This window comes from Danio rerio, chromosome 13 (assembly GCF_049306965.1).
Source record: "Danio rerio strain Tuebingen ecotype United States chromosome 13, GRCz12tu, whole genome shotgun sequence".
Lineage (NCBI taxonomy): Eukaryota > Metazoa > Chordata > Actinopteri > Cypriniformes > Danionidae > Danio > Danio rerio.
The window spans coordinates 11,129,488-11,150,056 of record NC_133188.1 but is presented as its reverse complement, the minus strand read 5'-3'; the positions used below and the strand labels follow the sequence as shown (position 1 = coordinate 11,150,056).

At 38.1% G+C, this 20,569-nt stretch overlaps 1 protein-coding gene across 6 annotated transcripts in view; it reads left to right on the top strand.

Moving 5' to 3' along the window:
• ppm1ba (protein phosphatase, Mg2+/Mn2+ dependent, 1Ba) overlaps positions 1-20,569 on the top strand; it is a 47,481-nt gene that overhangs the window by 13,072 nt on the left and 13,840 nt on the right. For 2 of the 6 annotated variants that reach the window (XM_068224917.2, XM_073919305.1), the window contains exon 1: positions 5,181-5,295. The exons of 2 other annotated variants lie outside the window; for them this stretch is intronic. The gene's annotated coding sequence lies outside the window, so the exon portion shown is untranslated. Of the gene's footprint in view, positions 1-5,180; positions 5,301-20,569 lie in introns of those variants that run through there. 2 more of the 6 variants (XM_068224916.2, XM_073919303.1) reach the window with 1 other exon arrangement.

The following is a 20,569-nucleotide window of genomic DNA, read 5'->3' as shown; positions in this document are numbered from 1 at the left end:
CTGCTCAGAAATGTTATGCCAGAGTGGATGTCGTTTTCATTCTAAAATGCCATTTAAAAACTAAGGCCTATTAGTGTAAACAGGGCCTGACTGTATTTTTCGCGAGTGGATTTGCAACAGGGGCGGGGCGGAGTATCGTGATGCCTGCTCAGCATCGTGGTGTCAGTTGACCATCGTCTATTGGCCCAACCCTAATCCATATCCTTTTTATTTATTTGTTTTCTTGCAAATTGCAGCATCTTAGCAATGTTCTGAGACATGCAGCACAATTAAAGAGCCCATATTATACATGAAATAGGGTCATATCTTGGTTGTAAGGGTCTCCAACAACAGTCTAATATGCATGCAAGGTCAAAAAACACTTTCATGGTCTTATAATCTGCATTTATTTTTACCTAATTATCCCAGCGACTCCTGTATGAATCGTCCAGTGATTTATTTGTTCCCAAACCCCTCCTTAGCACGAAGCTAATCTGCGCTGATTGGACCAATGACAGCCTGTTGCGATTGGTCGACTGCCTTCAGTAAGAGAGTGAAATGCCCAACAGCTAATCAGCAATATAAAAGTAATCACAGTTCATACACGCTCGATAGTGTAGGCGTGGATTTTAGCTGCCAGTGGGTCAATGTAAATACAGACTATGGACTTGAAAATACAGACGACCAACTATTTTATTGAGCAAAAACTCCAAAAACAGTTGAGGAGATCTTCTAGCTTGTCTCACTCTGCTCTTTTTACAGACACACACACACACACACATATTGCACACACACACACACACACACTTAACCCTGCTCCGCGCACACACACACAAACACACACACCTCTGGACGACAGCGCGCACGCACGCACACACAGACACACACACTACTCCTCCTCCACGGAGCTCCGTAAACAAAGCAGCACGCGTCGCGTTTTAAACGTGGCTTTGCACCCGATATGAGAATAAAGCGAGTTGACCTCATACAGTACACGCGGTTACAAGTAACAAATCACAACTAAATACATTTGCAAGCTAGAGTAAACGAGGCAACTTTAATCACACGTACTTACACTTGAGAAATGGAGGAAGAAACCCATCCTGACGTCCATCAGTAAGTTACTCTTTACTGATCCTTCCTTTAACAAAAGCCGATGAAGTATTCTTTGTAGCATGTAGTTTCCAGAAGTTTCCAGTAGTTTCCAACTGCTTGGTTATAATGCTGAGGTTTCATCTTTGGGTAGAGACTCAATATATCCATCTGCAGTGTGACTTCAATCGACCGGCTTGTGTGTGTGTGTGTGTGTGTGTGTGTGTGTGTGTGTGTGTGTGTGTGTGTGTGTGTCTGGGTTTCTATGTCAGAGGGTGGGGCCGCAGGTTTGAAATCTCCCGGGTTTTGTTCGTACGTCATGGCGAAACACCTAATGACTCTGTATCAAGGCGACTCGTTCGAAGCACTATGAGTCGACTCTTTTATAGATGAATCAACAGTTTTAAACACTGTACACTAACATATTTAAGCCTTAGCTGGATACTTCACTTCACGTAGAGCTGTGTTACACACTACATGGAGGGGAATTTTCAAAAACCCATAATATGGGCTCTTTAAAGGAAAATCGATGTGCTGCATAAACAAAAAAAAACTGCTGAGTCAAAGGATCAGCCTGCATTCTATACCAACAATCGTTACATTTCAAATTACACTTCTGTCTGTGCACTGATACTTGTGGATGTAAAAGTCGACTATTTTTACTCCTGATGTTGTAATGTAATGGACTTTGTCATTGCTTACAGGCACTTGTCTTTTCAGAGTCGTTGACTACATCTCAAAATGCACCTCCAGTTGGTTGTAAATCATCTGTAATGATGCAGCTGCTCTTGTATTGATCTAATAAGTTTTTGTAATTAATGCTCCAAAAGCAAGACAACACAAGGCCAGTGCGGCATTTACAAATCACTGCCCATTTAAGGACTCTGATGTTTGATACATCAGCCTTTAAAATTTCTCATGCATAAACTGAGCACATGATGTCAGTGGAGCCTGACAAAACTTAAATGTTTTGAAATGGTATTGCAACATTGCTCTAGAGATGTGCTGTACACCGGTATTGGAAAAATAGCAGTACATATTATATTTGAAATGGTTTAGCATCATAATTTTTGCTCAATATGTTTGCACACGTTACAATTACGAAGTTCAGGCACATAAACATTTCCAAGCACTTGCTCATCCCAATTTTTTTTTAGCAAATTTATAGATTGACAGGTGATTTCATGAATTTTTCACAAATGAAGATTAAGAAAACTGATCAACATCAATACACAGAAAGCTCAAATTTACTTGTTACACGCTAGAACCAGTTTTGGTCTTCTAATAATTGCAGTTGCATTTCAAAATCATATATTAAGTGAATTTAAAGGGCACATAGTTTACCCCTTTTTTATGATATGCTATTAATATTATGGTTCTTCTTAGTGTGCCAGTTTAGGTTCAGTTCAAAATAAAGTTCAGATTTTTTCATTATAATGTGTTAAAGTGTCATTTTGGGGACATATACACAGCTCGCTGTTTAAGGGGTGTGTTGCTTCACATGAAAATTAATTTTGACTTCCCACCCAATGTAACAAGGGGTGGAGCCAAGATCTCCCATGCTCTGTGTTTGACAACAGACAGGCAGACAGAGAGAAGCAACATGAGTGAGAGGACCAGCATTTAGCCTTACATGTATGACTCGGACACAGACCAAGCAGAGAGTACAAAATTATTTGTGTCTTTGTATAGTTTTACAGCCAATTGTGTGCTAGTTTAAAGTGCCAAGCATGTACACTGAGACTAATAACCACGCACACTGAATTAACTTTGACTGAGGCACCTGGATGTGCTGCTCTGAGCTGCGACACAGCATACCAGCACATTCGGATGTTATTTAAATTGAAACTATTCAGATGGCACTCTGTGGCACGGCAGAAACATGAAGTGTCCCGAATCGTGGCTGGGTGCCGCGGACAGCCGCCGACTTGAAGCGCCGTTGTCTATACCCTGATAGAAACCTGTTAAGAATTCTAAAATGCATGGCGCTGTGTGGCGTGACGCTCAGAGCGGCGCTTTTGGTGTGCGACCTGCAGGCAAGTTCGTTATTTTATGTCCAATGGAGAGACGTGCATGTGAGGCAACGCGCTCGCACTTTCCAGCTGCACCTAGTTAAGATCACAGGTAGCTTCTTTGACCGTGAAAAATGCAAACGGCTGAAGTTTAGGGTAGACGCAATGAAAAGTACACAGGTTTGCAAATCTACCTAAAGTTACAAACAATAATTCAGATTACAGCGATCATGTGGTGAATGTTGATCTTGTGTTGAGCCCAATGAGCCTTACATCTAAAAATAGAACAAGGGTGTTCCTTTAGAGACAATGCTTTAACTCACACGCTGAAAAACTCCCACTTCTACATCAAGTTGCGGTCACTCTGAAAACCGCTCCAATTGGTCCATACCGTTTTTATGTTGTTAAATTGAAAAAAAAAAGCACTGGGTGTGTTTATATCACCCCAATATGACGGTCTATACACTATACCTACACACATGTCTGTCCAAACTGCTTGAAAAGCAGATTTTTCACCATAGGTGCCCTTTAAATGAGGCAAATTTTACAATCAATATATATCAATTAACAAATAACGCTTACCACTAAAATGAAGCAGCTGAGAGAAAAATTTTGTTGTATTCTTTGAATAAAAAATATCTTATAATACGTGCATAATAGAAAATAACATTTTCTCAACACAAGTTTTTGGGACATGAATAATGGTCCGTAGATGAATGAATGAATAGTAGTTCGTAGATTTCTAGGCGACCATCAGCCGTTTTCAGAGGACGTTTTGTTTATGGAGAGAATTTAAAAAGCACTGCAATGTTTTTTTTTTTAGATAATTAGTCTATCGAAATGTGTATAATCCATACAAAATATGAAGCTGATATGGTCAGTTCTTGTCACGCAGCATTCTGAACATGTTTTCAACTGGTTTTGTTTGGCGCATCACTCCCAATATGAGTGCACAAGCTGTGCTCCTGCATTGGATACTATGATCTTTTATGTGAAGCTGCTTTGACACAATCTACATTGTAAAAACGCTATACAAATAAAGGTGAATTGAATTTAATTTAATTGAAAATAAGGGACTTGTTCATGGAAAAGACACTATGTGAACGGCCGCCATCTTCTCCAGGAGTTGATCTTTTCTTGGCAGTTCGCGAGTGCTTCACTAGGCATTGAAAGTTTTCAAAGTCGTCTGTTTCTTACTCATTTTGCTGCGTTTGGGTTAAATTTTGGCACTCGAGTGACCGAGATGTAACCAAGAGAATACGGTCAGTTTTAATAAAAGATTTTTCAGACTCGGATAATAAATAAAACTGAAAATATTAATGATTTTTTTGGGGGGCCCGGTACCAATCGATACTCCAAAAGGGGGTTGGGACCACTAATCTTTGGAATCGTTTTAGCGTTGATACCGAGGTATTGCATTCTGGTTATAGAACTGTATCCAAAATGGTATTGAGCCATCTAGGCATGGGATAACCGTTTTCAAGGTATACCGCGGTTTGGAACAGTCAAGGTTTTATCAGTTTTAAAACAGTCAAAACTATGCTGTTTTAAATTGTAAAAATATCTGTGTGTTTGAAACAAATATAGACATCAGACGTCAATAATTCATTAAGCCTGACATGTTTACCATTCAAAAATATTTTTAATGTTTCTCAAAATGAAATATACTTCATCGTCTTCATACTTTTTCGTCTTTAAAAGGGAAAAAAGTTAGTTTTTTTTACCCAGACATTTAAGATAAGTAATCACAATACCGTGAAACCGTGATATTTTTATCCAAGGTTATCATACCATCAGAATCTTATACTGGCCCATGCCTAGAGCCATCTCAACATTGTTGATTGATTTTTTTTTTTTCACACATTAAACTTTGCCAGCTTCTTCTATTTTCAGTTCAATTAATACAATTAGAATTGAGCCTCAATGGTCGGCTCTCTCACTGCGTTTGCAATTCCAAGGGACTGGTCACATGAAAGATGCACTGAAGTGCCCTGTTGAAGCTCTCTGTTACCATAGAAACCACTCTTAGCTGCCACTCTAGGCTCTGTTGACATGGAAACGGAACATATGACAGTGGTCCAATGGTTACATCACTGCAGTGCCATAGATCTCAGGAGTGTGTTGAACTGCTCTTCACTTCATTGGAATGTAGAAATCTTCTATGACCAACCTGTCATCTGGACATTCTACTCTGAATGCAGGCCAATGTCAGGTCAGGTAAGGTTTTTTAATGGTCATAAACTGACTTGCCATGTTAGCGAGTTTCTAATGTAGGATATTAATAGAACTCTTACTGTTGTTAGCTTTTAGATATGTTCCAGTTTGATAAGAGGTGGATGTTGTAAAAATGGACTCTGGATGATAGCCTGAACTTGATCTTGAAAATTCATTGGCCAGTGCCTTATTTTTCTTCCTGTAATGAAGAGATGGGAAATGGACGTGGGTGATGGTGGATGAAAGTCACTATTGGGCACAGGTGGTCTAAAAATAAAGAGACAATTAGGACCAGGTTGCTTTTTCTTTTGTTGGGTCCCAATGTTGAAACACTCTTCAAAGGTCTAGCTCACTTCCTGTCTCTGCAGGATGCGTTTTATTTGTTTGTTTTACTGCTTTGGCACAGCGAGCCCTCTGGATGCGCACGCATTCATAGGCAATGAGTTATTATCATCTAGGCTTTTTTAGTTTACTGTGATGCTAAACAGAGTGCGCGATCAAAGCGGAGCTAATGTGGAGTCAGGGCACAGGTGCTGTTTATGTGCGCTTTTACATTATGTATTTTCCGAATAGCTTATGCACTTTTGTTCGCCATTTCAACTGGTTTAATTGAGGTTGCAATTATTAATTTTCGAATGTTTGGAAACTTTTTGGTCCAATAGAGTTTTCTTGACATCTATTATGCATTGCAAAATTATTGTATTTTTTTTCTTGACTTATCGATTAATTGATTTGTTTATTCTTGATTAGTTTAACTAGAGCTGCTTTCTTTGTAATAGTCAGCATCATATTTAGTTTTACATGAACCATATATATAAAAAAGCATCTCTACTCAGGAAAGTTGTATCTTCTTGGAACAACAACAACAAATCATGTTTTAAAGGTATAGTTCATTTTTCAAAGTACATGAACAAAAAAAAGGTTTTTAAGGGTTAGTTTCTGTATCATGTGCGGATCCATGTGCGGATCATCGTGTGGATCACAACCCACAGTTCGGAACGTGACCCGCAAATGAATACATTTTTTTTACTTGTAGATTAATCCTAAATGTGTAGCGATTAGCAGAGAGATTGCCTCTCGTGATATTTAAGTCACATATTTTAGGATTTCTTGTAAAATATAATGACGATGGAAGAAGTTGTGGTAGGCTATTTGGGTTGTGGTGGGTTTCATTAAAGGTGTTTTTGTCAGTACTTGTTTAGCTTGCATCAATGCATTTAGTGTAAGTTGCACGATTAATCATTAAAAGATCAGGATTTCAACAGCCACACAACAAAAATTATAAATGCTGGTAATTTGCATATGTTTATTAATGCTTCGAATCGCTGCATTCAAATCTGTGATTGAAAAAGATTAGATTAAAAAATGATCAATCTAACAATGAAACATGAAGTTGATAAGTGAATGACAGAATCATTTCTTGAAAATGAGACTAAAAACATATGGGTTGTACAAATTTTAATGTTAGATTTCTACATTAAGCGTTATCAGCAACAGTAGTAACCGTGCATTTTTAACAGTACTGAGTATTTTACAATTTGTTTTTATTCAGCTGATTTTTTTATTATAAAATGACAGGTTCAATTTGTTAAAACCAACAGTTTTTTTTGCATTACTGTTTTTGTAATGGAAAGCTTTGTCTCTTCCCCTGTTTGCGTGATCCAAAAATGGTTTGATTCGTGACTAAAAAATCATAATGTGAGCCAAACTGTGACATTTGTGATCTGTTACACCACTAGGAAATGAGAATTTCGAGTAAATCTTTTGAAAGAAAATGAATTCTTTTTTGTTTTTAGTATTTCATTGTCATATAAATGTACCATGTTTAGGGGTGTCTAGTTTAGTAAATTGTGAGTGCAGTACTTTTCATGTTTGATATTTTTTTTGAACTTTTTATTCCTTTTTGGTTTAAGTGAGTGAGATATTACATGTATGAAGTGCGATATTTCGGCTGCGTTAGGGCAATTTTCTATTGATGTAGACTTGAGTCTCTGAGTCTAACATAAAGGCTGAGGATCTGAGTAAACGGATGGGGGTTTGTATGCAATCCTATCTGGGTTTATTTATAGTGGAGTAGGCGTGAGGTGTGGCCAGCCCAGACACTCAGACATGCTGTTCTGTGATGCCATTGCATACCACATGACTGCAGTTTGCTGAGCAATAGTGGGTTCGCTGTGGTGTACGAACCAGCATCCTCTATTCATATCCAAAACCCTTTTGCTTATTGTTGGGTCTGCTTGGTCATGTGGTATTCTTGGGTCATTCTGTGTCAACTCAAGCAGAAGTCCCTACTTATTACCTTTTTTCATGAAGAAAGATGTAAATCATGATGAAAAGCAGTATGTCTAACGTTGTTGATGTATCTTTACTTGGGAAGCACCGATCCCGTTATTTGACCATGACCATGAATGTAGCCTATTATAAGACACTAGAAAGTTGTCATGTATCTCTATATCCCAAAAGTTCTGAAGCCATTCCAAAGTTTAATGTGAAGTACAGATGAATATTCAAGTGCTTAAATTCATGTTCAGTTCAGCAATTCCCTCTGCTGTGCCTGTCAATCATTCTCTATTCACAATTTAAACTGCATTCATGAGTCGCATTCATGATAACACAAAACTTTCTTCAAGACTATTTGTTTCTGTTAATATAAGTAATCAGTGGAGAAATGCTTTTAGTTTTGCATTAAACGGGTTCATTTTGAACTAAATCATGTTGCACTATGTCTGTAAGATCAGCAGATCGTATTCGCAGCACTGGTGTAGAGAGAGTTATTACATGCTCTTCACACACAAAGTAGGCCTACCTGAAAATTTAAATTAGAAAAGGCTTAATAATACATTGGACATTTGTTCAATGCACTGATTTCATCTCATTGTCCTGCTAAGTTTTGAAAGTGTCCACAGATACCGGAGGGCTGCGCGCTGTGTCTCAGTAGCCGCATTTCCACTATCAGGCCAGTGTGAGCCAGGGCTTATATCGGGCCAGGCTGGGCCAATCGCCTGGGAGGTTGAGCAGTGAGGCCGAAATCATGTCGCGTTTCCACTGTGGGGCTAGTAGCTTGCAGCGCGTGAGCAAACCCCGCCCCCAGAACATCCCCCGAATCGAACGTCACTCAAACCGCCCACTTCAGCGAGAATCATGCAGATAAAGCACACCATCACATCATCACGAAACTATTAAAATAGGACAACCAAAACAAACAAATGACACGTTACTGTACAGTAGTACAACGCATGTCTATACGCACATGCCTGTGTGTTTTCATTCATCATATTCATTTACTCGCCGACTGACTGGCATCGAAATCCAGTGGTCTTGCCATTGCAGGGACCTAGCACAGGGAGCGCACACATCCATAATAATATAACACCACATATATAAAATTCTCCGTTAATAACTCGATATAAAATGTATTTTATAACATCCTCTAGACAGACGCTGTCCAACTTTCATCCCAAATGCTCCGGAGAGAACTGAAACATGATTATTTTTCCCTATAGGCTTTACGACACTTAATAGGTAATTCCCTTTATTTAAAGATGTTGCTTATTATATCTTAAGTAAAGGAAAGTGTTCAGTGTTTCAGCACATAAGAGCAGCACGTAATAAAATATTGCCTATATTTCGTTGTGCTCAGCAGCTATGCACTAATAAAGCTCTTTATGTATTTTAAATTTCCTTTTTTAATTTTACCACGTTATATAAAAGCATACACACTTGTTTGAGGACACAGAACACATTTTGAACTTGCAGTTTTCCCCGTCAAAAAAGTGCTGCGCAGCTGGAAGACAGAAAAAAAAGGTCGCCTATAGTTTCTGCGTTCACTTACCCCGAAAATGCTCTGTTTGCATGATTTGATTAATATCATCGTATCCAAATACTTTATAAATAATATTTAAAACATTTTCCGGTGTTTATTTATTTTTAAAAAAATCTTTTTTTCAAGAGGCTTTTGAAAAATGAAAGTTTAATATAAATTTGAAACAGTTTGATATAGTACCTAATTGTTTTAGCTATAGCTTTTGTTAGTTTTATATTGGTTTATTTATTTAATGTGATTTTATTATAGGCCTATCTGATATTTGTAATTCTTTAAATTATTTAAATATAGCTTAGGCTATTTTATCTAGATATGACACTATTGTTTTGAGCCTACAAAAGCGGACATGAAAATTGTAAAGTTTAATGTTTTTCTGTTGTATTCATATAGTGTATTATCTCCAAAATAAATTAAAACAATAAAAAGAAAAGAAAAAAGCCGCTCGCGGCATTAACAGAGCTATGAATGGAGCGCTCTTTTCCTCGGTCTCACACACATACACAGGCATCTAAACGCTCAAAAACACTTATTAAACTTGACAAAACTTCTTGAAATCCTTTACTGTCTGCTGTGTCTTTAATATGGTGTAAAGATTAGTATGCGTTATTGAAACATCAAAGAGATGCAGCAAAGAAAAGTGACTTTTTAAAACTATCGTTTTATGCAACAACCTTACATTTAAAAGAGAACCATAAGGGCGATCATATGCAAAAAAGACCCCAGCCTATAATTTGTTCCAGATGTTTCCTTTCTCTTATTTATTTGTTTGTTTATGTGTTTGGCGCATGTACTCGTGTGCGATCGGAAAACTGTGCCCGCCTCTCCTTTCATTCCGCCCCGAAGCCCCGGCTGGCCCTCTTTGGCCCAAGGTATTCGGCGGGCCGAAAAAGGCCGGCCGCTGGCCCCAAGAAAGCCCCGCTTTGGCCCGATTAGGCCCCGGAAGTGACAGTGGAAACGCCACTGGCCTTGGCTCGCCCTGGCTCGCTCGCTTTAGGCGCGATAGTGGAAACGCGGCTAGTGATGCATCAAGCGCTTCGTTCACGCACCGGCAGCGCAGACGCTGTGTGCGCCGCTTCAAAAAATAATTCTGTAATATTAAAAGTTTCTTTTCTCATATCCTTCCGACTACTGAATACTTTCAGTGTTGCGAATAGTTTAAAGCCTGGCTTCTTGTGATCAATTACATTCATTAATTGATTAAATTAATAAAAGTGAAACTGACGGGCACAATATGGAATGTCATTAACAGAAATTACTTGGCCTAATATAAGCTACTCAGAAACTGAATATTTCAACAGTCGTTGAATAAAATAAAAGAAGTTTGTGTTTTGATTGGGGTCAATATTGGTAGTCTATTACAGATTTCAAAGAAAAATCTTAATATAAAAAAAAATATAAGCTGGACCACAACAGATCAACGTCATACCGAATGCTCAAATAGTGTAGCCTAGTTTAGCAATCATCATGTTTTTAGTTAGATTGTGTTGTCTCTTTTATACATTAGGTATATAGGTCTGTTATTTTTACTAAAGAAGATATATTATTTGAGTAAAAAAAACAAAAAACAAAACAAAACTGCACTATATTGGGATCGGCTTTGTATCGGTCAAAACTCAGAAATTTGGTATTGGGATCGGATCAGTTTCAAAAAAAGGTATCTGTTCATCCCTAATCTTTACTGAATATTGTACTTTTTATAGAACATTTGAAGCCAAATTAGAGTGGGGGGTTTAATCAAAAATGTCAGCATTACAGTGTAAAAATACAAAACGAAAAATATGTCAATCTTTGTATTATTATATGGCTGTGGTGAATGTCAAAATATAAATAATTTATATGCCTGTAACTCATGAGGTAGCCTATTAAAAATATCCCAATATCTATTAGGATATTGGTTCTTGAAAAGCGTTTCTGATTGTGTCCTATGATTTATTTGCATTGATGTAGATTTCAGTGTAGCTTCATTAATTAATGGTTCGATTCTTAAAAAATTAGCAAATGGTGTTGATGCCTTGTTAAATTATTTCATCTGAAATCATAGAGAGGTTTATTTTAACTAGTTTTCTTCAATACACCAGAAAAAATGCTCTGTTGTTGCATTGTGCATGAAATATAGGCTAAAATGTAATTGTACTCAGAAAAAATAGACTGACAAAGATGTTATAAAGTTGTATTTTAAATCTTATGCATGTCTAAAACCACAGCCTGGAATAAAAATCAACCTCTGCATTAAACAGATGAGTTAAATTTAAGCTTATTGCTGTCCTTTCAGCAATAAACACAGCAATACTCAGCAGTATGCTACAAATTTGACAATAAACACGATAAATTAACAGAAGATGAAATTAAACATACCTTATTCCTCTTCGGGGGGTGCTAAATAAATGTGTAATCCGTGTATCCTTCATTTTGCGTTCTGACATGCAGGTGAACAGATGGTTGGTGCAGAACTGCATTTGGTATCTGTTGTTGTTGCTTGGCAATTCATAGTAAACAATCTGTAAAGACGTGGTGTGGCTAGCTTTAGCCTATACTCTTTGGCTTTATGGTCTCACTGTGTTTCCTGTTTTCAGATAAAAGTGTTCCATTTAGTAAGTATAATATAAGCTTAGATCAACCTAAAATTTAGGTAACAGTCTTAGGGGTGTCACGATTTCGGTTTTAAATCTAAATCGATCGAAATTTATGCTCAATTTCGATTATCGAATCAAAATAGAATCGTCGATGCTGCCATGCCCCCATGTCACGTCAGCTTGGCTTGCCAAGTGGGAAAAAACACGCTTGTTGAAGTGCTTGTTAAACTGTGCAGAGGCAGGAGACCCGTCGACAGAGCTTAAACTTTCAGGGCTCGACAATAAGGACTGCCCGATGGCCCGGGACCAGCGTGCGAGATGCTCGGGCCAGTGTACAGTGCTGCCTTGTTGCCTGCCAGATCGAGGCAGAGCTGCGTGCTGCGACTGTCTGTCAATTGTGTGCAAATACAATCTTAGGGTGCTTTCACACATAGACGTTTGTTTCGGAATCTGTCTCGTTTCCCCTGTGAGCGTGGTTTGTTTGGCATATATCCTGCAGCTGCGCTCGCATCCACACCAAATCAATCAGTCCGAGATCGCCTGAATGAGACGGTCTCTGCCCTATTGAGCGGATCGATTGTAGTGAGAAAACAAAACAATGCAACGAACTAACGACCCAGGCTATATCAAAGTGTATTATGATTGTGTAATAGCCATTTATACGGCATATAAAGAGAGAATGATGAGCAGGGCCAGATGTCATTCTTACCGGTAAATGCGAAAGTGAAAGAATGGTAAAATATTACCGAAAGCTGTTTATCCAGCCTGATCTCGGTTTATCCGTTAGGAAAATTGACCGAAGTTACTATCTGATAATTTTTTTCATGTTTTAATCTTCTAATATGTTGTGTTAGGCCAGTTGTTTTGTTCATTTTCGCACTGACAGCTCGAAGGAAAGATCAACATTGATCTGCTTTGCGATCTGATGCAGTCTCAGTTCATCTGCCATGTCTCTCTATAATTTAAGCCTAAAATGCAGAATTCTAGCCAATGTTTTTTAATAGATTGATTAATTCAATAGATAGATTTTGGTTATTACGTGTATAACTTGCCTTTTATTCATTTACTGTATGATTTGTTTATGGGTAAAACAAAGACCATGCAGTTCAGGTAGTTTAAATGGTAGGCTACAAATAAATTATTTGTTATTAATTAATTATTCATAATCGAAAATCGAATAGTGATTTAAGAATCGAAAATGTAATCGAATCGAGGATTTGGAAGATCGTGACACCCTTAAACAGTCTGTATTTGGTTGCCGGACTTCTGATAACTCTGCTGCACCTGCAGGTCTGGCTGACGTAGAATGTGACCATAAGTACAAGCAAACGTTGAGGGCTTACTAACTTATAGTCCCGTGTGTAGTGTAACAGTCTGTTTTTTGTTCCGATAGGCCAGGTTTTTTCACTAGGTTTTTATGCTAGTTGGATTTACACAAGAAAAAGGAAGCACTGCTGTTTGATGCTTATGGCATGGTCATTTCTATGTACTCCGCTCTTATTACGCTATATCTGTATGTAGATTTTTATATGGCACATTTAAGAGTTGTCTGAGAGTGGATGTAGTAACTAAAGCATGAATTCTGTAGAAACTGTCAATTTTTCCTAATGTTTCTTGATACATTGTTATTGCAGTCTTCAAAAAATATTCATACAGTCTTCGAATGTGTTTTTAAATTTGAGCTTGGAGTTGCAATAAAAACATCTTTGCTTGTGTTTGCAATGTTCTTACTCTGGCAAAAGCAGCTTATTTCTCCTCTGGAAGTTGTAATATGTCATTGTTGATGAAGAGCCAGTGTTTAATTCACCAAAATATTTTTATTTATTAGCCCAAATGAAATATTGTATTTGTGAGGTTGCAGACTTGAGATCAACGTGATAAGAAAACCACCTGTGTAAAAAAAAAAAAAAAAAAAAAAAAAAAAAAAACAAGTTCCAAAACCAATTGTTCAAATAATCTAATCAAAACGTCTCATGTTGTCAAGTATTACTGTCTAACAAATCATTGAATGAACTGAATGCACTGTAAGCCTTTGCTTTGTCATGTTCGACATAATTTGAGAGCTATAACTGTGTTTTGTTAAAGCTTGTTAAGCTTAAATCAATTAAATTACTGACTGCTTATTCAAAGAGCACAATGTTGTTAAAGCTTTAACTTATAAAAGGTTTGCTCTGTTGGAAAATCAGTTCTTGCATGTTAGTTTGATTAGTCTGTACTTGGATGTCTCATTTTCCAGTACAAGTAGTCACATTTTCACCATTAAAGTAACCTATTTGTCCCTATTTTGAAAGGACCTGGAATTGTTATACATTTATTTGTGTACTCATGTAGTGTTTGCTTAGAATTGAATATGCAACCTGTGGACAAAAAGAGCTGGCGTGTGACTGATCTGGCAGTGCAGCTGACCTTATTTCACTGTTGGCTGGCTGTGAGTTCTGAGTTCCAGAACTCTACTAGCACTGTAGGATTAAACCTGTGACACTAAGGTCACCATGAGAACGGTCACTTTCACTCTACTCTGTAAACACATCCTTGAATTTGTTTCCTTTTAAACTGAATTTGAACAGTTTCTTAGCTTATGTAGGATTATTTTTTTTTCCACAGAGCTTCCTTTCTCTTGTTAAAGCCAATTTATACTTCTACATCGAGTGAAAGTGGTAGGTCTGTTATAGTTTTTACACCGTCACATACCCGGACGTGCTCCTCTAAAAAAATGTAACTACATGTCACAGTGATGCTGAGGGCAAGATCTTTAATGGGCCGGCTTGGTGGGAACAGCTGTGGGAGCTTACCCAAGAGAATAATATAAGGGGGTTGCATACAATATCTTAAATAGTTCTCATTGGTAAAGGAAACCATTTAGTGTTTCATGACATAGGCACAGTTATGTCTTCAAAATATATATTGTTGCAGTCACATTACTTGAAAGTTTAGCAGTACCAATGTCAGTGTTGGGCGTATCGTATTACACGTAATGCAAGTTACATATTAATATAACTTTTCTAATTAACAAGTAAAGTAAGGCATTACTTAAAGATAACATTATCCTAAAATATTTTTTATTTATGTGTGAATGTGTACTTTTTTTAAGGTAAATTTAGGTGTAGGTTATATAGTGCGCTGTTAATTGCAGAGCTCCTCTATTTAAAAAAGAAAGAAAAAAAGTTCTAAAGGAGATCAAGCCTCAGCCAGGTATTTAAGGGTGCTTTCACACCTACACTTTTGTTTCGGAACGTATCTCGTTTGCCCAGTTAGCGCGGTTCGTTTGGCATATGTGAACAGGGCAATCGCGCTCTGTTCCGCGCCAAAGTAATCGCTCCGAGATCGCTTGAATGAGGTGGTCTTGGCTCGATTTAAACGAACCCTGGAGCGATTCGATTGCAGTGAGAAAGCGATCCGATCCGACCGCGATTATATCACAGTGTTTTATGGATATGTAATAAGCTTACGGCTATATGAAGAGAGAATTATGAGTATGGGGGGAAGTTTCACGAGTCTCCGGATGCCTGCAAACGAGTGATGATCTCCCGGTAATCACGCGTCCCCCTCCCGGTCCTCAAATAGGCATCGTCCAGCACCCTTCTCACCCCTCCCCACTGCATCTCTCCTCAGACACGTCGCGCACGCGCACCCTGTCAATCACCACCAAACCACCACCTCTCCTGACAGCTTAGTGGGACACTGCAAAATAAACCCTGACACTCTGATCAATGTGAGGAGAGTTTACTCGCACGTGACTTGTTTTAGCTCTTTTGGTCCGATTAGAAACTTTGCAGTGTGAAAGTGAACCGCTCCAAGGGCAAAGAGCAACAATGTAACAATTGTAATCTCTGTTTCGGAACAACTGAATCGATGCACAGGTGTGAAAGCGCCCTAAAAGTAACTCAAAAGTAATGTAACGTATTATCAAAAAAGTAACTAGGTAACGCAACTAGTTACTTGTTTGGAGAGTAACTCAACGTTGTAATGCACTACTTTCTAAAGTAACTTTCCCAAACACTGATTAATAGCCCGTTTTCACGGAGTGGTACTGAATGGTTCGGTTTGTACCATATCAGTTTTTTCGGCACCCTTTCGAAAGGGTACCAAACTTGAGAAAGGTTACCAGAAGGCAGAGCTAGACACGCAGCTGAACGCTGTTGGTTTATGGAAATACTTCATTCGCTTATGCAACAAGCCAGAATGAAAACAAAAGAGCCGCCATGTTTAAAATACACAGCCGAGAGATTACAGCGGAATTATATATACATATAATAATGAGCCATGGTCGACCAGGGCTCAAACAAACCTTGTTGTCATCTTGATGAACAGCCACAAAGCCATGGAGTAGAGCAGAATCTACCCTGTCCCTCGTAGTTTTTTACGAGCCATTCTGAAGCCAGAGCGGTTTCGCTTTCCTTGCACTCGCTACTCGTCTATATCTGAAATGACAAACTTCTTGCCCTGATGATAAGAACGTGCGCTTGATTATTGACGTGCAATTGAAACCCGATCCTGTTAGACACTGACAAACATGAGAGTGAAGTGCGAAAAAAGGGAGAAGCCGGGAAAAAAGGAGGACATTATTTCTTCAGCAAACGTGAACAAACTGCCTTGTTTTAATTTTTAATCATCACCTTTTGGACTAATATGAACTTGGAATGACAGAATGACTCTTTAACAGGGGTTACATGTGCTTCTGTAAGATTACAGACACAGAAAAGAGGTTTTCACAGATTGTAGGCTATATTTTGTTTTGTTTTGAACCTAATTAAGGACTAAATGTATGCTGTGTGTAGTTTTTCTGTAGTTGGTAACTTTCAGGTAACAGCTGGACTGTTTCAGGGGACTGTAAGGAGCTGTGTGTGTCTATATATGTTTATTTATTTATTTAATATGATTACAGACGTTACAGTAGGCTATTTCGCGCTGTCATTGATCTGCTGTTAGTAATAAACATTTATACAGAAGTATTTACGTGTGTAAAGCATCTGTTTTGTGAGAAGGGCTTTTCATATGATATGTGAGCGACCTGTACAGTTTTATTGTAGACATTTCCTTGAGCGAGAATGATGCGACTGAAACTTTCTGTCATACACCACGCCCATCAAAAGGGTACCCTTGGTAGTGGAAACGCAAGCCTGGTAAAGGTGACCTGTACTAACCCAAACTATACCGTACTGTACCAGTCAGTGGAAATGAGCCATAATGTAGAAAGTAAATGTAAACCAGGCGCTGGATGATGGTTGATTGTTATATTATTGTAACAATTGCATGACAATGAAATCCATATTCTAGCAACAGTTTTTCATCAAGTGTGTTTTAATTAATTGTTTGTTATTGTTGGGTCTTCAAATGCAAATCAGATTGAATTCCCACAAACTTGTAAACAGAGGTTGTTGTAAATTTGGGAACAGATTTGTGAACAGGAATAAGTTGGAATTGACTGATTATTGAGATTGGACGTGGCGTTATTCAGAAGATAAACAAGTTATTGATTCTTACAGTAGTTACATAGTTTGATTTACAGGATAATGTCTGATCGCCTTTTTCAGAAACAGCCATAATAGAGGGTGTCTAGGAAAGGGTGTCATTTAGAGGCAATTGTTGTTAAATCTTATTGGTTATTTCAAATACGAAATTGAAACCCTATTTTGGCAAAATGTTTTTGAGAATTAGATTTTTCCGTTTAAAGAAACAGGAGCTGTACTTGCATGGCCGAGATGCATTTCAACGCTGACCGCAGAGTGAAATTACTTTCCTTAAAGGCACTTCAAAATAGCCCAGACAGCATGTCACAGCTTGACTTCAAGTCTTAAGAGAGTTCATCTGGGGAGAGCAAATCCTGTCTTTCTGCTGGGCTTAATCCGTACTATTGCTTGAGTTGCATTTACGCTACTGATGTGATGAATGAATTTAGACTATCACAGAACAGTGACATCACAGAAAAAGGATCCCAAATGCTTCACTTGTGTGATAGATTTATATTATTTGTGTTGAAGTAAAAGGTAAGGTTTTAATGTTAGCAACTAAATATTATGAATTGTATTTATAGTTTCTCTAGATTTTAAATGTAATTCCTGTCTTTGAGGTTAGACAATTTAGATTTGCTTGCAGGTGAGCTTGTGCCAGTATCTACCCTGTGGTAATTATCAATAGTCCTTCAAAATACACAGAATAATTCTGGTTACCACAGCCATATCACCCTACAGCCCAAGACCTGTTACTTACTGAAGCTAAGCAGGGCTGAGCCTGGTCAGTACCTGGATGGGAGACCACTAGGGAACACTAGGTTGCTGTTGGAAGTGGTGTTAGTGAGGCCAGCAGCGGGCGCTCAACCTGTGGTCTGTGTGAGTCCTTATGCCCCAGTAAAAGTGAAGGGGACACTACATTCTCAGTGGGCGCCGTCTTTCGGGTTAGAGACCGAAACCGAGGTCCTGACTCTCTGTGGTCATTAAAAATCCCATGGCACTTCTCGTGAAAGAGCAGGGGTGTAACCCCGGTGTCCAAGCCAAAGTCCCTCTATCGGCCCTTATGATCATGGCCTCCCAATTATCCCTTTTCAACGTATTGGCTCTATCACTGTCTCTCCAATCCACCAATAGCTGGTGTGTGGTGAGCGCACTGGCGCCGTTGTCCTGTGACAGCCGTCGCATATCATCCAAGTGAATGCTGCACACTGGTGGTGGTGTGGAGAGACCCCTCTCATGATTGTGAAGCGCTTTGGGTGTGTGGCCATACACAATAAATGCGCTATATGAATACACATTACATTATTTTAAATGGATGGTTCAACAAAATATAAAAATTTGCTGTTACTCTTTTTTTTTGTTGCTATACTCTCTAGGGCTCGGCGATTTTGCCTAAAATCATCATTTCAATTAATTTAACATTTTAACTTGTTTATGATTAATGATTGATGATTAATTATTTTTTATTACTTTTTTTTTATAATTCACAGACAAGTTTTGTACAGTAAATATGCTCGCACATAAGCGAGAGATTTTTATATATTTTTATCATTATTTTTTCTGGGTTTTTGACCTTTTATTTTTGACAGGACAGTAGAGAGAATTGACAGGAAAGCATGGGGAGCAGAGAGGGGAAGGATCGGCATAGGACCGCGAGGTGGTATCGAACCCGGGTCGCCGCGAGCACCGGAGTGCATGTGTCGACGCACTAACCACTACACCACTGGCACCGATGATAAGCGAGAGATTTTTAATGAATGGTGCATTCTTGAAAATTATTAGTGGTTTTAAAATAATTAAAGGAAACACACTCTATGTACTATATATGATTATTTATTGAACATCAACGTTGAACAACTGAAATTAAAACACTGCCTAAGACCAATAATGACTTTATAACCTAATATAGAAAAAAAATTCAAAAACACTTTAATATTTACTATAAATTGCTTTAGTATTTTTTCATGTGGTCATTCATGCGCACAAAATAAATGCGGAATCGATCTCCGACATTGGTAACTTTTACAGACAGCAAAACACAGAGATTTAGGTGTCTGACTTCAGATCTCTTTTTTGAGCCCTCCTCTTACTTCAGCTGCGATGTCAAGCGAGCCTGTTTTTGAGAGGTGTGTGTCAGCGTCGGTGTCAGCCATGGCGAGTGGTATGCGACCACACGAAGCTGCGCCGGTCATACGCGTGTACTCGACACAGAAGTATAAACAGAGCTGGGTCATATGACTCCTGTTTTGGTTTATGTTTTCTTTCTGTTTTTTTTTTCACCCTCCTCTCCGTTTGCTCAACCCTAGGTTTCTTATTGGTTTATTATTCTGTCCATCATCATTATGACGCTCTCCGGTTCCACCAATCCCAGGACGAGCCGCAAGTATTTAAAGCCCTGTCAGTCCAGTGTGTGGTGTGCGCCCTGCCTCGGCGTACCCTTTGTGCTCCACGCAATTTGTTTGTGCAAATGCTTCGTCTATTTTGTGATCTCTCAGTTATTGTGATAATTCGAGTTGCTTGTTGAACTTTGTTGGCTTTAAGTAACATATGATGATGGTTGTGTGATTCTAAACTAAGATTTAACGGACTTATCCGGTTTGTTTTGTTTTAGTTTAGATTGATGTTTTGTTAGATTAGTTTGAGTGTTTTGCCACCCGTGTATTTTTGAGTTTTGTAGTTTGATTAGTTTAGTTCGGGTGTCGAACACACGGAAGATCTCGGTTTTTATTTTTGTTTCTTTTTGACGCCTAGTTTAGACATTAGATTTAAGGATTGTTTTGTTTTGTTAATTTCTTTGATTTGGCTTACACTCGTTGTTCTTGTTTAAAGATAATAATTATAAATGTTTGTTTTTTTTTCTCTCCCCCACTTATTATTGTTACATGTTTCAATTCAATTATTGAGTAAAAGCTTTAAATAAGAGTAACTGAACCTTGCCTCATTATTGATCTGTCGCACACATTACACCTGTCTCACTTAAATATTACAGCATCCCACTTTAACATCATAAAACACGTAACACTCCACACGATGTAAGTAATCGAAAAAAAAAAAAATAGACCTGAAAAAATTTAATCCATTAAAGTTTCCTAATGTCGATTTTAATTACTTTTCAATTAATCACCCAGTCCTACTCCATGGTGTCAGTGACTTTTAAAAAACTGTGTTTTAGTTGAAACCATTGTACTTGATTACACATTCATGCAAGTCAAAACAAAAGCATTAACTTTACTCCGATCCGTACATGTCTTGTGAAGCAAAAATTTTAGTCTGTGGTTCTGGCAAATGAACACAATGTAGATTAATTATTATAAAAAGCATAAAACTGGTACAAAATGTGACTCAAAGCACAAAAATCCAATCAATCTGCTTTTTTCATTTATTTCAGCAATGAAGCAGCACAAATGTTCTTCTCATAGAGCAGTG